This window comes from Lathyrus oleraceus, chromosome 3, assembly GCF_024323335.1.
Source record: "Lathyrus oleraceus cultivar Zhongwan6 chromosome 3, CAAS_Psat_ZW6_1.0, whole genome shotgun sequence".
NCBI lineage: Eukaryota > Viridiplantae > Streptophyta > Magnoliopsida > Fabales > Fabaceae > Lathyrus > Lathyrus oleraceus.
Window position 1 is genome coordinate 457076243 of NC_066581.1, and position 17792 is coordinate 457094034.

Consider the following 17792-nt stretch of genomic DNA (forward strand, 5'->3'; position numbering starts at 1 on the left):
ATGACATCTCAAAGTCCTAATGCTAGTTGATTGAAAGATTAACACGAGTATGGATGAGATTAGGCCACACCTTTTGCATATTTTTTGTGTGTGGTATGTTTAATGAGCATAGTTCTTAATACTATGTCTCCAACATGCATTAACACCAAAAGTTTATTTCCCGTCCTCAAATAGTTATGACTTCTACATAAGTCCAATTACGATTGCTTAACATAGCGCTAAATTTGTGACACAAAAGGCATAAGCATTCTTGTTAGTGAGATTGTTAGTCTCCCCTCTTCCATGGTATTGTGTGGAAACTTGGCCTTCTTTCCTTCCTTTGGAAGATGTTTTGGTTCAAGGATCCATGCTTGTGGCAAGTGGGTTGAGTGTTCTCCAAAGAATGTCTTGAAATAAAAAAAAGCAAAACAAAACTAACTATTAATTTACTAACCATTAACTTTTACTTTCAAGCTTTTACTTTTAATGCAATTTACTTTTATTGTTCTATTATCATTTGTCATTGTACATATCATTCTAATTGGTTATACTTATGCAATTTTCACTTTGTCCATTTGGACCATATTGTATGATATAGTTTGTTGCCTTGTTTGTTTGATTGGTCTTTGACCATTAATGCACATAATAATAACAAAAACCCTAAAAGACATTTGAGTGGACTGTTGGTTTGATTTTTCCCAATCAGACTTAGAACTTAGGCAACATTCCTTTGCTAATGGACTTGGCCAATGCCAATTTGTTGAAGAACCAAGAACTTGCAAGTTTGAATTCATCTAATACATCATTCAAGATCTCTCTAGATTCATCTGCAACATTGATCATTGTTAAGCTGTTATGTTGAACCCGTGACTTGTGGAGTTCATCTGCTACATGGGCTATTTTGGAGAAGATCATTGAAGTGGATAGGCTTGGATGAGGCCATCTTTATTTGATGCCTTTGCTCTTCAAGATTGATATAATTATGCATATGTGTGTTGCTTGATTGAAAAAAAGTCCAAGGGAATTCTGGGTTTCTATTGACATACTTGTCTATTGGATTGCTCCCATTTGGTCAGATCTTTTCAACTTTAAACTTTTAAATTTTTGTGCATAGGGTAGTCTCTTCATATTCTTCTCACTTCTTTAATTTCAAAATCTCTCCCTCCATTTTTCAAAACCTTCTTTGTGTGAACTACTTTTGTTCTAAATTTAGACCACTTTTTTGCAAAAGTTAGAAACTTTGGCCTTATGCCATTGCATTTTCAAACTCATTTTCTTAAATCAAACTTGTAAGCAAACTTAACTATACTTGACTTAAACTTTCAAAAAGCCAAAAAGAACTAACTCATTCAAGCCATTTTAGGCCTTTGTGCCTTTCAAGCTTAATTTTTGTTAAAACCAATATACTCACTTTGAAATTTCTAGCACGAACTACGAGGTTTTGATCCCTCATTTTTATGTTGGTAAGTAGGCACAAGACCGAAGGTCTTGTCAAACACAAAAATATAATTAATGAATTCTCTTCTCATCCCCCCATTCTATTTGTTTGTGAATATCACTTTGTACAAAATACATATGCATACAAAAAGGGCTCCCTAGGAGTACCTATGACACTTTGGGTGCTAACACCTTCCCTTTGTGTAACCAACCCCCTTACATGTGATCTCTGAGTTTTTATTTGAAAACTTCTTACTATTTGGGTTTTGTTCGTACTTTTTCCCTTTTCCCTTGGAAACAGTAAAAGCGCGGTGGCGACTCTTGTTAATTGATCTTTAGCTTGTCAATAGCTTAATGATCATAAATTTCCTGCTACAGTTAGAGATTCAGTTAGTGTTTAGTTTTTTAGTTATAGAGTTATGTTAATGTGTCATTTTATTTTAGTTTCATCTACCAAGCTAGGACAATTATAATTAGTTAGAAAAAATAAAATGAACTCATTAGTTAATGAATGTTAATGAATTGTTATATATGGACACTTGATGAATAATATTGATTGAGCCACAAGTGAGTTAATATATGAAGCTTGTTTCTACTGTTAGTGTACTAAAATGTCATTTGTTTTGCTAAATGAATTTGAATGAATGAGTTTGAAATGAAGTTAATTATATGAAAAGGTACTGCTATGAGGTTTTGATTGGTTTGGTGAAGTTAGTTTGTTGTGTTAATTTGAGAGTTATCATAAAAATCAACTAGCTAAGAGTGTTCGAAGTTAGCATAGTTAGAAGGTTAGTTGTTATAGGTTGAATTTTGTTGAGTTAGTTATGAGTTAGTAGTAATTTTAAATGTTAGTTGTGAAGAATGCTTGTGAATTGGAAAATTTGGATTGAGTGCTATGTAGATTGAAGTTAATTGTTAATTCAATGTAGTAGGCAGTGAGAAATGGCTAATATCAAATGTGATACTAATGTAATGTATTGGACTAGATTTCTTTTGTTACTGGTTTGAAATGGATTCAAATGTTATATGTTATGAACTGAAAGGTAGATGTTAATGCTTAGTTAGATTAATGGAACTGTGAGTGATCAAATATGAATAGTGACTGATGAAATGTTAATGTATTGAACTGAATAGGCTAGCAGGCACAAGTGTAACCGGTTACCAACATGATTCTTGGCTAACTGGTATACTGATATAGGCTGTGAAGTGTATGAATTGGTTGGCTGGTTAGAATTGAATTTGTGTTGGGTTAAACTTTGAGTTAGTTGGTTTCATTTGGATTGGACTTGGGGTGAAAAATGCCTTTGTTTCTTATTGTTAGTGTAGCAAATTGAGTTGGCTATGAAGATGGACTATTAGTTAGTGAACTCAAATAACTAGAATATGAACTGTTGGAAAACTAGTTGGTTAGGATGACTTTGAAATATAGTTAGAATGTGAGACTATTAGGAATTTGGATTGTTAGTTCAATATATGAAATTGAACTACTATTAAACTTATGAAACTGACTTGGAACTCATGGTGGTTTAACAGGTCTAATGCAGGTTCCCTTTTACAACATGGCATGCCAATGGTGATGCAAGTGGAGTAGTGGAAGCAATGGTTGGCATGAGTTAGCATTGGAAGTTTTGGCAAACTACCAATCAATAATAGCTTAAAGACCTTTGAGTATCTTGTGAAGGAAGAAAATTAGAACTAGGGTTTAGATTTAATCAGTGGTTGACTTTGGTCAACTGTTTTGACCAAAAAGTCAACAGTTGACCAAAAGTCAACTATAGGAAAAAGTGTATTTTTTGTGTAATGAACTTGGAAAATGGATCTTTGATTTGTAATATGTGACTTGTTTTCCAAACCATGTTCTTTTCCTCCAAATCTTAAATTTTGAAAGTTTTAAAATGTGTTTGAATTTGCATCTCAATCTTGACTGTGAATGTGCCATGATATGCCTTAAACCTAAAATAAATAGGCAGGCAAAATAATATGCAAGATCCTAACAAAGAATGGTCAACAAAAGTGACCTTTAAACCAAATGCCATAATACAATCAACATGATCCAGATGTCATAGACCAATGATATTTTTTTTCCAAGAGTCAACCAAATGATGACAAAAATTATGGTTTTTTCCTAAAGACTTAAACTACAAGTGCATCATGAAACCCTAACTCATGAATCATCAACACTCAATTGCTTTACATCACCAGTAACAAGATCTTTGAATAAATGATATTAATTTAAAAATGGAATGAAAGAAATGACCTAAATTCCTATGAGAATGCAAATGAATCAAAGACAAAAGTCAAATGAAAAGTGAAAAGGGTAGGGAAAATTTTGGGCAATCCTTCAACCTTAGTGTTTGTATGAGCTTGTTCCGTAAACATATCATCTTGCTTATCCAGACGAGATCTAACAAATTTATTTTACTGCTTGAGTTCCTCTAGAGTCTTCAGCACAACCAGAGGCATGCAGTCAGATTCATAAGGCTTCTCAATTCCATAAGTAGTTCCAATCTCAGAAGTAACTTCAAGCTGAATCTCTTGTTCAGTCTAAGCCTACTATTTTAGAAGCAACCAAGGTCAGATTAGCTTCTGGTGCAGTAAGAAGTTTTAGTTTGAACAGGTCCAGAAGAGGTTCCATGATACTAGAGAGTTTTTCATGGAACTTTTTCAATTAGATTCAAAACAAATTTCCCTCAGCTTCCATGAAAGAGAATTGACCCATCTTCTGAAGTCAGACCGAATAGCATCACTCTCAGCAGGGTTAACAAAATTTATGCAAGGTGGCATAAGATAGCATTGTCGGTCATTTGCATAAGTCTCAAATTGTAACACTAATTCATGAACACTTGGTTTAGGTACACATAATGCGTTGAGGTTCACTTGGGTTCTGAGGACGTTTGGGAAAGATGCAACTTTAACCTCAGAGTCAGATGAGACTGAAATAGTTTTATTTGAGGACTCAGTTATAGAGAGGGAATGGTTTAAGAAATGGTCCATGAAAGTTTCTATGGTAGGTGTATTAATGATATTTGGTTGAGTTGGTGTGAAGGTATTGAATCTGGAAATGAACGATTTTCATGAATGCCAATGCGAAAGGATGTTGAATGGAATGGAGATGTTTAGAGGGGGAACTCTCATTCTATTTGAAATTATGGTATGCAGATCCTGGATGTCGTACACGATCTCACGACACCAGGGTCAATACATTATCCCACCACAAACAATGTTAAGATTTGTAAGACCCCAAATTTGACCCTAAGATCCCTCATGGCATCATAACCTTGCATTTGCATTGCCTCAAGGATCTTTAGCATCTTGGTTCCCTTTGCCTTTGGATGGGACTCCTTGTGATTGGTTTGAGATCACCAAGCATGCTTGAATTATACATCATTGTTTCTCTTACTTTTGTTTACTAACCAAAAGCACAAAAATGTGTCACTAACATCTTTTGTTTGAAGCTTGAGTATCATCCAAGACACTTTGTGGGTTCTATTTAGATGATCAGTCAACACAAGGGAATGGCTTGAGATACTTCCAACATGTTCAAATGGGGTCTATTCGTCAGTCAAAACGTTAATCTTGAAGGAGCAAAAGTTTGTTCATGAGCTGTCATGCTCGCTAGGCGAGCAGAATGGGTCGCCTAGCGAGTCCCAAGAAAAGCCACCAGAATCACCTACGCTCAGAGGAATTTCTTGAACTGTCATGCTCGCTAGGCGAAGCCCACGTATTTAAAAAAAATAAAATATAAATAAATAAATAAATAAATAAAATATAACAGAATATTTTTGGACTTGGGCCTCTCTCATTTGAGCCCGCAGGTCCACAAAAATCAGGTTATAAATTCGGAGTTTCAGTGAAACAAAAGGCCATTCTATTCCTATTACCCTGGCAGGGAAAAAGATAGTGAGAGAAGAGCTAACAGAGTTCAGAGCAACTTCCAGAGACTGAAGGGAACTCATCGGCAAAGAACCAATTCCCTCTCATATAAACCCTCAGATTTCTTTGCAAACCCAACCGGGCAATTCAATTTCATTCGATCTCTCCAGTCAGGTTTGCCTTATTCCCATTACTTTATGCTTTTAATTTGAATGCTTTGAATGTATGAGGTATTCTGGGTGAATTTGATACCCTTTGGATGCATGTGTTTGACAAGAGGTTTAGGCCTCCTACCCTTGGTTGCTTTTTGTGAGCTTTTTGTGAATTTTAATGGCATGATTCATGTGGTTACATTTTGATTTGGGGGCAACTCTTGATTACCCTATCTTGTTTCTCTAACCTGTTTGTTGAGTTTTGTTTTGTAAGGGCTCACATACTCTTGCAGGGATAGCTTGCTTGGTGTTCCACTTTATTTGTGGGGTACCACCTGGAGGTCTATTCCGATTACCTGTACTGACTCGCTTTCTTTGATGGTGTTTAGCTTGGAAGAGTCTTTGGGTTTCTTATTTATCTAATTGCTGTTACTTCGGATCTTTATCCGTACGGTAGATCTCTCGATCCCTTTACTTTTCCCGCATGTTACTGATTTCTTAGGTTTCGTATAGCCTCTCGTGGCATGTCATTTAAGGTAGCGCGGTTCCTTCATCTAGGACTGCCTTTTTGCATGAGCATCCCTAAACACCCCAAACTCATTGATTTTTCTTCTCCTAAGAACACGTTATCTCCTTCTACTACAGGAGAGTAAGTCTCCAAAGGTCGAGCATCCAGTAGATTGCGTAGTAACTTCGTTCACCCCAAAACACAACCCTTACCCCATAGGTGGTCGAACTACGTTTTGCTCTGATTTTCATCCCAGATGAGATACGTAGGCATAAGACGCGATGTCTTAGCGAGCACACTCCTCTTTAACCCATAGGTAGCCGTGCTACGAATACTCTGATTCTCAGATTCAGATGAGATACGTATGCAGTGGATGCGACGTCTGTGCGAGTCATTTTTTTTACCCTTCTTTTAGTAAGTAGTACATTAGATAAACATACACGCTTTTCTCATCCCTTCAATCATGTTTGCACAAATAAATTTTCAAAAATAAAAAAAACAACAACCTTTGCAACAAATGTGAAAAGGGCTCCCTAGGAGTACCTAGGATGCTTTGGGTGCCTAACACCTTCCCATTGCATAACCAACCCCCTTACCCAGATCTCTGACATTTTTACTAGTTTTTGATTCGATAAAACTTTTAGGTTTTTGTTCGCTTTCTAACCATTTTTTTGGATAAATAGAAGTGCGGTGGCGACTCGACTTAAATGATTTACCTTGGATTTAGTCAATATCTCTAATGGTAACGAATACCCCACTACAGAAAAGTGGTGACTCTGCTGGGGACGTGTATTTGCCTAGTGGGTTTTGCCGACTTTTCATGCTTGTTGTATTGTATTTGTTTTGTGACATATTTTTGTGCAATTTGGGATTACTGTATTGTATGTAATGATTGAATTGCTTGATATTAATTCCGTGTATGCTTGGTGATCTTTGTGAGATGAGTTCTATACCCGGACTCGAGTGCACTTAGGATAGGAGAATGGCGTAGTCTTGTTGACTTGTGTGGAGTTATTCCTTAGCAAGTTGACTTGCAAGTCTATTCACTTGGTGGAGGTTATGTTGGGATCAATAATGTCACACAAGTAAGTTGTGGTTAGACATTACTCTTTCCAATATTGACCTTAGAAGCCAAGGACCTTAGTTTACTAAGCCCATCTTGGCCTATTCTTAGGATGTAGTGTGAAAGTCGTTCAAGTGTAAGATTTGATATGATTGTTACGCGATACTACACTCATAAGAGTCTCTCTTGAGAATATTTTCGGAATACGAGTAGTCGTTTCTCCAATAATATCCGAAAGATGGGATGATGACTATGGGAACCTCTTGTAGAACATGTTTGGCAGGTTTAAACCCTAGTACACTCCCTTTTGGGTGGTTCTTAACCTAACTCCATGCTCGTGACTTACAACAAACCCTTGATTCATGGTTGATCCGTTCATGAATCCTTAATATCAATGGAAATTGGGTGTTGATAAGGTGTAAACCATAATCCACCAAAATAGATGATTGATATTAAGGATAACATGATCCATCCCATGACCTTTGTTTGGTGTGCTTTGCTTGATCCTTGAGTGTGATTGTTGCATTCATGCATTCATGCACCCATTTGCATCCATATCATCAATAAATAAGAAAATTTTCAAGGAACTTAAGGGGTTTATTTGCAAAATTTTCAGACATGGAAAGACAAAGAAGGAATACAAAGAAGTACAGCTTCAGGCAACCAGACTTGAAAGAGTTAAGGAATCTGACATCCTATGTATTAGATCCTTTGGGTTTCAAGGCTCGTTTTGGGAAGCTTCTTCCTCTTCTGACTACTCAGGTGGATGAAGGATTGATGAGTGTATTGGTGCAAGTTTATGATCCCTTGTACCGTTGCTTCACGTTTCCGGATTTCCAGCTTTTGCCTACCCTTGAGGAGTATGCTTACCTTGTGGGTATACCTATTCTAGACCAGTTGCCGTTTAGTGGCTTGGAAAGGGTTCCCACTTCTCAAGAGATAGCAGACATGTTACACATAGATGAATCTCTGGTTGGTGCTCATATGACTACCAAAGGTGGAATTCAAGGTCTCCCTTCTGAGTTCCTCGTTGCTCAAGCTACTATATATGGGAAGGCCATGAGTGAGGATGCCTTTGAAGCCATATTTGTACTTCTCATGTATGGATTGATATTGTTCCCCAACATCGACAAGTTTGTGGATGTGAACGCTATTAGGATCTTCTCTACTCTTAATCTCGTTCCGACTCTGTTGGGCGATACCTACTTCTCTTTGTATATGAGGAATGCAAAGGGTGGTGGCGCCATTGTGTGTTGTTTGCCTCTATTGTATAAGTGGTTTATTTCTCACTTACCTCAGACGGTCGCTTTCAAGGAGAACAAGGAATGTCTACGGTGGTCCACGAGACTTATGTCTCTCACTAATAATGATATCTCTTGGTATAACCGTGTGTATGATGGTGTGCAGATTATTGACTCTTATGGCGAATTCTCCAATGCACCTCTTCTTGGTACATGTGGTGGGATTAACTACAATCCCGTTTTGGCACGTCGGCAGCTTGGGTTCCCCTTAAAGGATAAACCCAATAACATTCTGTTAGAGGGTGTATTCTTTCAGGATGGTAAAGATCCCCAAGGCTTGAAAGCTAGGATGGTCCGCGCTTGGCGCAAGATTCATAGGAAAGGAAGGAAAGAGTTGGGTCCTAAGAATTGCATCGCTTTGGAGCCTTACACTGTTTGGGTTAGGAAGATGGCGTATGAGTATCTCATGCCTTACGAGTATCCGAGACCTACATCTATGATTATGGCTGGGCCTTCAACCCTCCCTAATCAAGGAGTAGAGGAGTTGAGAGACGAAGACCGTTCACGTGCCTGGATCCGTGAACGTGAAGAGTTGCTTCAGCAGATTAAGGAGAAGGATGCGTTGATTGAGTTTCTTGAGCATCAGGTTATTGATGACCCTGATGATGTATGGACTTCTCTACTTCCTCAGTCTTCTATGTTCTGGAAGAGGAGGTATGATCGACTCGCCAAAGAGAAGGCCGATATGGAGGCAGCCTACGAGAGGGAGGTGAAGAGGCTTCGCGCATCTTATCTTCCCGTGTCCCGAGATTTAGATGATTGTTTCTAGGGATCCATAAGACGATTATTTTCCTCTTCTCTTGTATATGATTGACGATGCTGCACTTCTTTTCCCTGATATTATTTGATGAGATATTTCCATATGTGATAAAATGCTTAATATTTCCAGAATTTGCAAATAAAACTCTAAAGTTCCTTTGAAATAAAAAACAAATCATATGCACAAACATTGCATGCATCATATGCATAAGCAGGTTTTGTTTCCGGTCCCTTGCCCTGTGGTCTAACTCTGTGTCCTTCATTTATTTTGAAGACAAGCTGACTCACCGGTACTACACTAGAGCCAACATTTCAAGACTGATGGATCACTTAGAGCAAGAGAACCGCGAGCTGAAAGAGGAAGTGGCCAGATTGACTGCCCAAAGCCAGTCTTCTCCGACACCTTCAACTCCTCCCCAGAGGACAGTTATCTCCGAGATTGTCTCCTCTACTGTGCCCGCTGCCAGTGCACACTTTGTTCCAACAGCCATGCCAACCGAATTCCCGTGGGGGATGCCTCCCAATTTCATGTCTGAGGGTCTTGTTCCCACCTTTGCTTCTCTGCCGGCATCTAGCCCGGTCCTTGCCGTTCCTCCTCCTGTCGTGTATACTCTGCCCAGGGTAGACGACACCATCTATCATTCTGAGCCATCTGAGGGTCCAGATGTTTATGAGAAGATGGATGCTATGAACGATCAATTTCTTGAGCTCCGCAAGGAAATGAAAACTCTCAGAGGGAAGGATATTTTCGGCAAGTCTGCTGCCAAACTCTGCTTGGTTCCAAATGTGAAGATCCATGTGAAATTCAAGGTCCCTGATTTTGAAAAGTACAAAGGAAATACTTGTCCTCTCAGCCACCTGGTCATGTATGCCAGGAAGATGTCGACTCAAACCGATAATGAGCAACTACTCATCCACTACTTTCAGGACAGTCTGTCTGGTGCCGCTTTGCGTTGGTACATGGGTTTAGACAGCGCGAACATCCGATCCTTCAATGATCTCGACGAAGCCTTCGTCAAGCAGTACAAGTACAACATGGATATGGCTCCCTATAGAGATCAATTGAGAGCCATGTCCTAGAAGGATAAAGAAACATTTAAGGAGTACGCCCAGAGGTGGCGAGAGGTGGCAGCACAGATCGTGCCTCCGCTAGAAGAGAAAGAGATGACTAAGATCTTTTTGAAGACTTTAAATTCTTTTTATTATGAGCGGATGATTGCTAGCGCTCCTTCTGACTTCACCGAGATGGTGAATATGGGGATGCGTCTAGAAGAAGGGGTCAAAGAAGGACGGTTAACCAGAGAAGAAGGCTCTTCTGCCAAATGTTATGGGGCGTTTGCAAAGAAGAAAGATGGAGAGGCACATGCTGTGATCTCCCAGGAGAAGCCAAGAAGACCCTCTGTGAGGAGGAAGACTGTGCGTCCCTCTAGTAACCAGCACCAGGTGGCTCATATAGCACCTGTTTTCAGAGACAATCAACAGTATCAGCAACATAGTAACAATCAACAACCACATCCGCAATATCAGCAACAACAGCACCGACCGCAGCAGCAGGCCTACCAGCCTCGAAACAGTAATCAAACCAGCACAAATTACGAGAGGAAAAGGGTCACCTTCGATCCTATTCCTATGACGTATGCAGAATTATATCCCTCTTTGATAGAAGGGAAGCTGATTACTCCGAGAGACCCACCGGCTATACCTGCTAACCCCCAGTGGTGGTATAAGCCTAAGTTACATTATGTTTACCATTCTGGTGCTCCCGGCCACGACGTGGAGAATTTTTACCCTTTGAAGACCAAGGTTCAAGATCTTGTGAGGTGTGGTATTCTATGTTTTGAGGACGTAGGCCCTAATATGAAGAAGAACCCATTGCCCGAACATGGGAAATCTGTCAACATGGTCTAGGGTTGCCCTGGAAAATACAAGGTCAAATATGTCAGTCATATTCAACAGTCTCTGGTCCAGATGCATCGTTTGTTGTGTGACTACAGTCATTATGAGCATGACCATGATAGATGTCGAGTCTGCTCTATTAATCGATTGGGTTGTTGCCAGGTGCGCAAGGATGTTCAGGAAATGCTGGACGAAGGAGTCATTGAGATCCTTCAAAACAGGAATGTTGATGAAAATGAGCCTGAGGTCAATGTGATCTACCCAGTGTTCCGGATACCCGAGCCTGTTATCATCAAGTACAATGGTAGCAAGCAGAAGGCTTCTCCCGCTTTGATCATTAAGCCTGCTGGTCCTGTGCCTTACTCCTCTGAAAAGGCAGTTCCCTATCGCTACAACGCCGTAGCAGTAGAGAATGGGAAATAGGTGTCCTTGCCCTCTTCTTCTGTTATGAATATTGCCGATGTTAGCGGTTTGACCCGTAGTGGCCGTGTATTTTCAGCACCGCCGAGGCCTCAAATTAATGCTGATTTTGTTGAATGCCCGATCGGGAACACTGTGAATTCTCCGAATCCGTCACTTGTTGTTAAGCCTTCCTCCGTACTTAAAACTCCTACTTCTGTTGGCCCGAGTGGCAATGTGAAAGAAGATTGTGATGAGATGCCGAGACTCATCAAAAGGAGCAAGTACAATGTTGTAGACCAACTTCTACAAACACCATCCAAAATATCTGTGTTATCCTTACTCTTAAATTCAGAACCACACCAAGAGGCTCTGCAGAAGGTGTTGGAGGTGGCATATGTGGATCACGATGTCACTTTGGATCAATTCGATAGCATTGTTGCAAACATTACTGCTTGTAACAACTTGAGCTTTTGTGACTCTGATCTCCCTGAGGAGGGAAGAGATCACAACCTGGCATTACACATATCTATGAATTGCAAAGACGAAGCCATGTCCAATGTGTTGGTTGACACCGGGTCACCATTGAACGTATTGCCAAAGTCCACTCTCTCAAAGCTATCATATCAAGGGCCTCCCATGAGGCAGAGTGGAGTAGTTGTGAAGGCTTTTGATGGGTCTCGCAAAACTGTGATTGGGGAAGTTGATCTCCCAATCAAGATCGGACCAAGTGATTTCCAGATTACCTTCCAGGTTATGGACATTCACCCATCGTATAGTTGTCTCTTAGGCAGACCATGGATTCACGAGGCAGGCGCCGTGACGTCCACCCTACACCAGAAATTGAAATTCGTGAAAAACAAGAAGCTAGTGGTGGTAGGGGGAGAAAGGGCTCTCCTGGTTAGCCATTTGTCTTCCTTCTCTTATATAGATGCTGAGGTTGAAGTTGGAACTCCTTTCCAAGCTTTATCTATTGCTGAGCCTATTGAGAAGAGAACTCCTTCATTTGCTTCCTACAAAGATGTAAAGTTGGCCATTGAGCGTGGTGCAACCACTGGTTTAGGAAAAATGATTGAGTTAGAAGACAACGAGTCCCGGGCTTGCATAGGTTTTTCTTCTGGTACTTTCAACAAGCAAGGGTTATTCAAGAGTGGAGGTTTCATCCACACTGGTCTAGATGAGGAGGCTGCTGCCGTTTTAGAAGAAGATACAAAGGATTCTGGCAACTTCATCATCCCTGGTGGGGTCTGCAACAATTGGGTCGCTGTGGATATTCCAACAGTTGTCCATAAGTCAACGTAATGATCACTTTGTTTAAAAACCCTTCTCCCATGCCAAAAGGAGGAGTGATAACATTGTTGGCAACATAAATACAATGATATTTTCATTCAATAAATTCATGTTAAATGTTTGTTTTTCCCATTTATTTTACCTTTTTGTTTTTGCATGAAATTGGTGATCACATAAAACCCTAAAAAATAAAATAAAATCAACCTTCTCATCTGCATAATGATTTGCCTTGTTTGAATTCTAAATCTTTTCATATCCAAAATCATTATGCAGGTTGATTTCTAGACCCATTGAACATAATGACCCAACACCATCTCCCAATTTTGAATTCCCTGTATTTGAGGTAGAGGAAGATGATGTTGAAGAGGTTCCTAATGAGATTACCCGGCTACTTGAGCATGAAGAGAAGATCATTCAGCCACATCTTGAGAATCTGGAAACAGTCAACTTGGGGTCTGAAGATTGTGTGCGAGAGGTAAAGATTGGGGCACTTCTGGAAGAATCTGTTAAGAAGGGGTTGATTAAGTTGCTACGAGAATATGTTGACGTCTTTGCCTGGTCATATGAAGACATGCCTGGTCTAGATACTGATATTGTGCAACATTTCCTACCTCTAAAGCCTGAGTGCATGCCTGTAAAGCAGAAGCTCAGAAGAACTCATCCTGATATGGCAGTGAAGATCAAAGAGGAAGTTCAGAAGCAAATTGATGCGGGGTTCCTAGTGACTTCTATATATCCTCAATGGGTGGCCAATATTGTGCCCGTGCCTAAGAAAGATGGAAAAGTCCGGATGTGTGTGGACTATAGAGACTTGAATAAAGCTAGTCCAAAAGATGATTTCCCTCTACCACACATTGATATGTTGGTAGATAATACGGCTAAATTCAATGTCTTCTCGTTTATGGATGGATTTTCTGGATATAATCAGATTAAAATGGCACCCGAGGATATGGAGAAGACAACATTCATCACACCTTGGGGAACATTCTGTTATCGAGTGATGCCCTTCGGTTTGAAGAACGCCGGAGCCACGTATCAACGAGCTATGACTACCTTATTCCATGATATGATGCACAAGGAGATTGAGGTATATGTTGATGATATGATTGCTAAGTCGAGAACGTAAGTTGAACATATAGAGCACCTGTTGAAGCTTTTTCAGCGTCTGAGGAAGTATACGCTTCGTCTGAATCCCAACAAGTGTACATTTGGAGTCCGTTCCGACAGGTTATTGGGCTTTATCGTTAGTGAAAGAGGTATTGAAGTTGATCCTGCAAAGGTCAGAGCAATACAAGAGATGCCTGCGCCCAAAACTGAGAAGCAAGTCCGAGGTTTTCTTGGCCGCTTGAATTACATTTCCAGATTCATATCCCACATGACTGCCACATGTGCGCCTATATTCAAGCTCCTCCGGAAAGATCAGTCCCATGATTGGACCGAGGATTGCCAGAAAGCTTTCGACAATATTAAAGAATATTTGTCTGAGCCTCCGATTCTGTCTCCGCTTGTAGAGGGAAGACCTTTGATCATGTATCTGACTGTTCTTGAAGACTCGATGGGTTGTGTCCTTGGTCAGCAAGATGAATCAGGGAAGAAGGAGTATGCTATTTACTACCTGAGTAAGAAGTTCACTGATTGTGAGTCTCGATACTCAATGCTTGAATAGACATGCTGTGCTTTGGCTTGGGCTGCTAAGCGCTTACGCCAGTATATGATAAATCATACGACTTGGTTGATATCCAGAATGGATCCAATCAAGTACATCTCCGAGAAGCCTGCTTTAACAGGGAGAATTGCCCGTTGGCAGATGTTGTTATCTGAGTATGATATTGAGTATCGAGCTCAGAAGGCTATTAAAGGTAGTATCTTGGCTGACCATTTGGCACATCAACCTATTAAAGATTATCAGTCAGTTCAGTATGACTTCCCGGATGAGGAAATTTTGTATTTGAAAGTGAAAGATTGCGATGAGCCTACACTTGATGAAGGGCCAGAGCCTGGTTCCAGATGGAGTATGGTGTTTGATGGCGTTGTAAATCAGTATGGAAATGGTATTGGGGCCGTGATTATTTCTCCTCAGGACGCGCATATTCCTTTTACAGCAAGGCTAACTTTCAAATGCACGAATAATATGGCTGAGTATGAGGCCTGTATTATGGGATTGGAGGAATGTATTGATCTAAGGATCAAGCATCTTGATGTATATGGTGATTCGGCCCTCGTTGTTAATCAGATTAAGGGTGAATGGGAAACGAATCAGCCTGGCCTAATTCCATACAGAGATTATGCGAGGAGGATTTCAACGTTCTTTACTGAGGTTGACTTCCATCATATTTCTCGAGATGAGAATCGGATGGCAGATGCTCTTGTTACGCTTGCTTCAATGATTGTGGTTAAATTGTGGAATGAAGTCCCCAATATCACCGTGATGCGCTTGGACAGACCAGCTCATGTATTTGCAGTAGAAGAAGTAAAAGATGATAAGCTGTGGTATTATGATATCAAGTGTTTCCTTCAGAGCCAGATTTACCCGCCTGGGGCATCTGTAAAAGATAGGAAGACTTTGAGGAGATTGTCAGGCAGTTTCTACCTCAATGGCGAAGTGCTTTACAAAAGAAATTTTGACATGGTTCTGCTCAGATGCGTGGATAGACACGAAGCAGACCTGTTTATGACTGAGGTCCATGAGGGTTCATTTGGTACTCATTCCAATGGACATGCCATGGCTAGAAAGATGTTGAGAGCAGGTTACTATTGGCTGACAATGGAGTATGACTGCTGCAAATTTTTGAAAAAATGCCACAAGTGTCAGATTTATGCTGATAAGATTCATATTCCCCTGACACTTTTGAATGTGATCTCATCACCATGGCCTTTCTCCATGTGGGGAATTGACATGATTGGCATGATAGAGCCGAAAGCGTCCAATGGACACAGATTTATTCTCGTAGCAATTGATTACTTCACCAAGTGGGTTGAAGCGACGTCGTATGCAAATGTGACCAGGCAGGTGGTCGTGAAGTTTATCAAGAATCAACTCATATGCCGATATGGTGTGCCAGATAAGATCATTACTGATAATGGATCTAACTTGAACAACAAAATGATGAAAGAGCTGTGTAGCGAGTTCAAGATTGCACATCATAATTATTCTCCTTACAGACCCAAGATGAATGGGGCTGTTGAAGCTGCTAATAAGAACATTAAGAAAATTATCCAGAAGATGGTTGTTACATACAGAGATTGGCATGAGATGTTGCCATTCGCTTTGCATGGCTATCGTACATCTGTCCGCACTTCAACAGGGGCAACCCATTTCTCTCTTGTTTATGGCATGGAGGAGGTACTCCCAGTAGAGGTGGAGATCCCATCAATGAGAGTCTTGATGGACGCCAAGTTGACTGATGCTGAATGGGTTCAGAGTCGTTATGACCAGCTGAACTTGATAGAAGAAAAGAGATTGACTGCCATGTGCCATGGTCAGTTATATCAGCAGAGAATGAAGAAAGCTTTTGATAAGAAGGTCAAGCCTCATGTGTTCCGAGAAGGTGACCTTGTGCTCAAGAAAGTTCTGTCTTTCGCGCCCGATTCCAGGGGTAATTGGACTCCGAACTATGAGGGTCCGTATGTTGTTAAGAGAGCCTTTTCAGGCGGTGCTTTGATACTTACAACTATGGATGGGGAGGATTTCACTCGTCCTGTGAATTCAGATGCAGTCAAGAAATACTTCGCCTAAAAAAATAAAACTGAATAGCTCGCTAAGTTGAAAACCCGAAAGGGCGGCTTAGGCAAAAATGAGCGTCTCGGTGGATTGAAAACCTGAAAGGGCGGTCCAGGCAAAAGTTAGAGACATGAAAAATGAATATAGGTATCCCGCTAGATTGAGTACCTCATCTTGGGGAAATCTAGGCAAAAATTAGGGATTTGGCAAGTAATTGCATCCTGACAAGACTTTGTTCTACAACTGTCGTCCGTCAGAGATCCTTGCTCATTATCAGCCAAAGCTTCAAATACATCGGATTCAGAATTGGTGGAGAAATGGTCATTATGTTCAATGTAGCCCTTTTCCAATATATATCACCAATTTCAAATTTGTAAAGATCTATGGAGTCTTGCCATTCGCAGACTACCATTCTATCAAATAAATTTGAGCCTTTTATCCAATTATTGGCACTCTTATCTGTTTCTATTCAACAAATGTTTTGCATGTTTTGATTAAGAAAATATCATTGTTTTAAACGATCAAATTTTTTATAATTTGTTTTTAAACAAAGTGAACATTCACAATGACGAAAGGATACTTAGGAGATCCTCAGTGCTCTCCCAAGGGTGGTACGATCCCCAACAAGGTAAGATTTTTGTCCATATTCCTAGCATGATTGTATCTCCTCCCTCCGGAACCCCTTTGTGGTTTATCCTACCAAGTGGATTGCTTGTTGAGAGTCACCTCTCTTCCCTTCAGCAGAGTAGCAATCTTTCTTCCTCAGCAGCTTGGATCTCTTTGGGCAAGAGTGGTATTTGGTGGTTGATCCCGATAAATCCTTTATCTCCTCGGATAGATTCCGCAGTAGAGTTGTTGGTGTGGTGGACCTTGTCTGTGATAACTCTCGTCCCCAGCTGGAATGATTGATGATTCATCCCTTGCAGAGTTCTTTGCTTCCTGGTATCTCTGATCCCCAGCAGATTGGATACTCCCCGATGAACTTGGCTTTCTCTCTTGAGATGTAGTACCGGGTGGTTGATTCCTGGACCTGGTTGTGTTAGATATGTCTGTCTGTCAGCATACATCAGACATAAACCACGCATATTCATGCATAATTATAACATTCAGATATTCATGTTGCATTCTTTGCCATATATCATTGTTTGCTGTCTCCTGCTATTTGGTGATATACTTCCCCGAGCAGATGTGTGTGTCTGATCTCTCCATATAGAGTCAGCTCCATAAGCAGAAAGCGTCTATCCTTTCTTCCATATTCCCCACCAGGTTATATCCTCGTGGATGTTGATTGTTTTTGTTCCTTCCCAACATATATATTGGGATGGGTTTCCCCATTGAGTTATATCCTCACCGGGACAAGTCTTGATTTGGTGTGCCTATCTAGTTTGATCCTAGATCGGTCTCTTGAGACTCT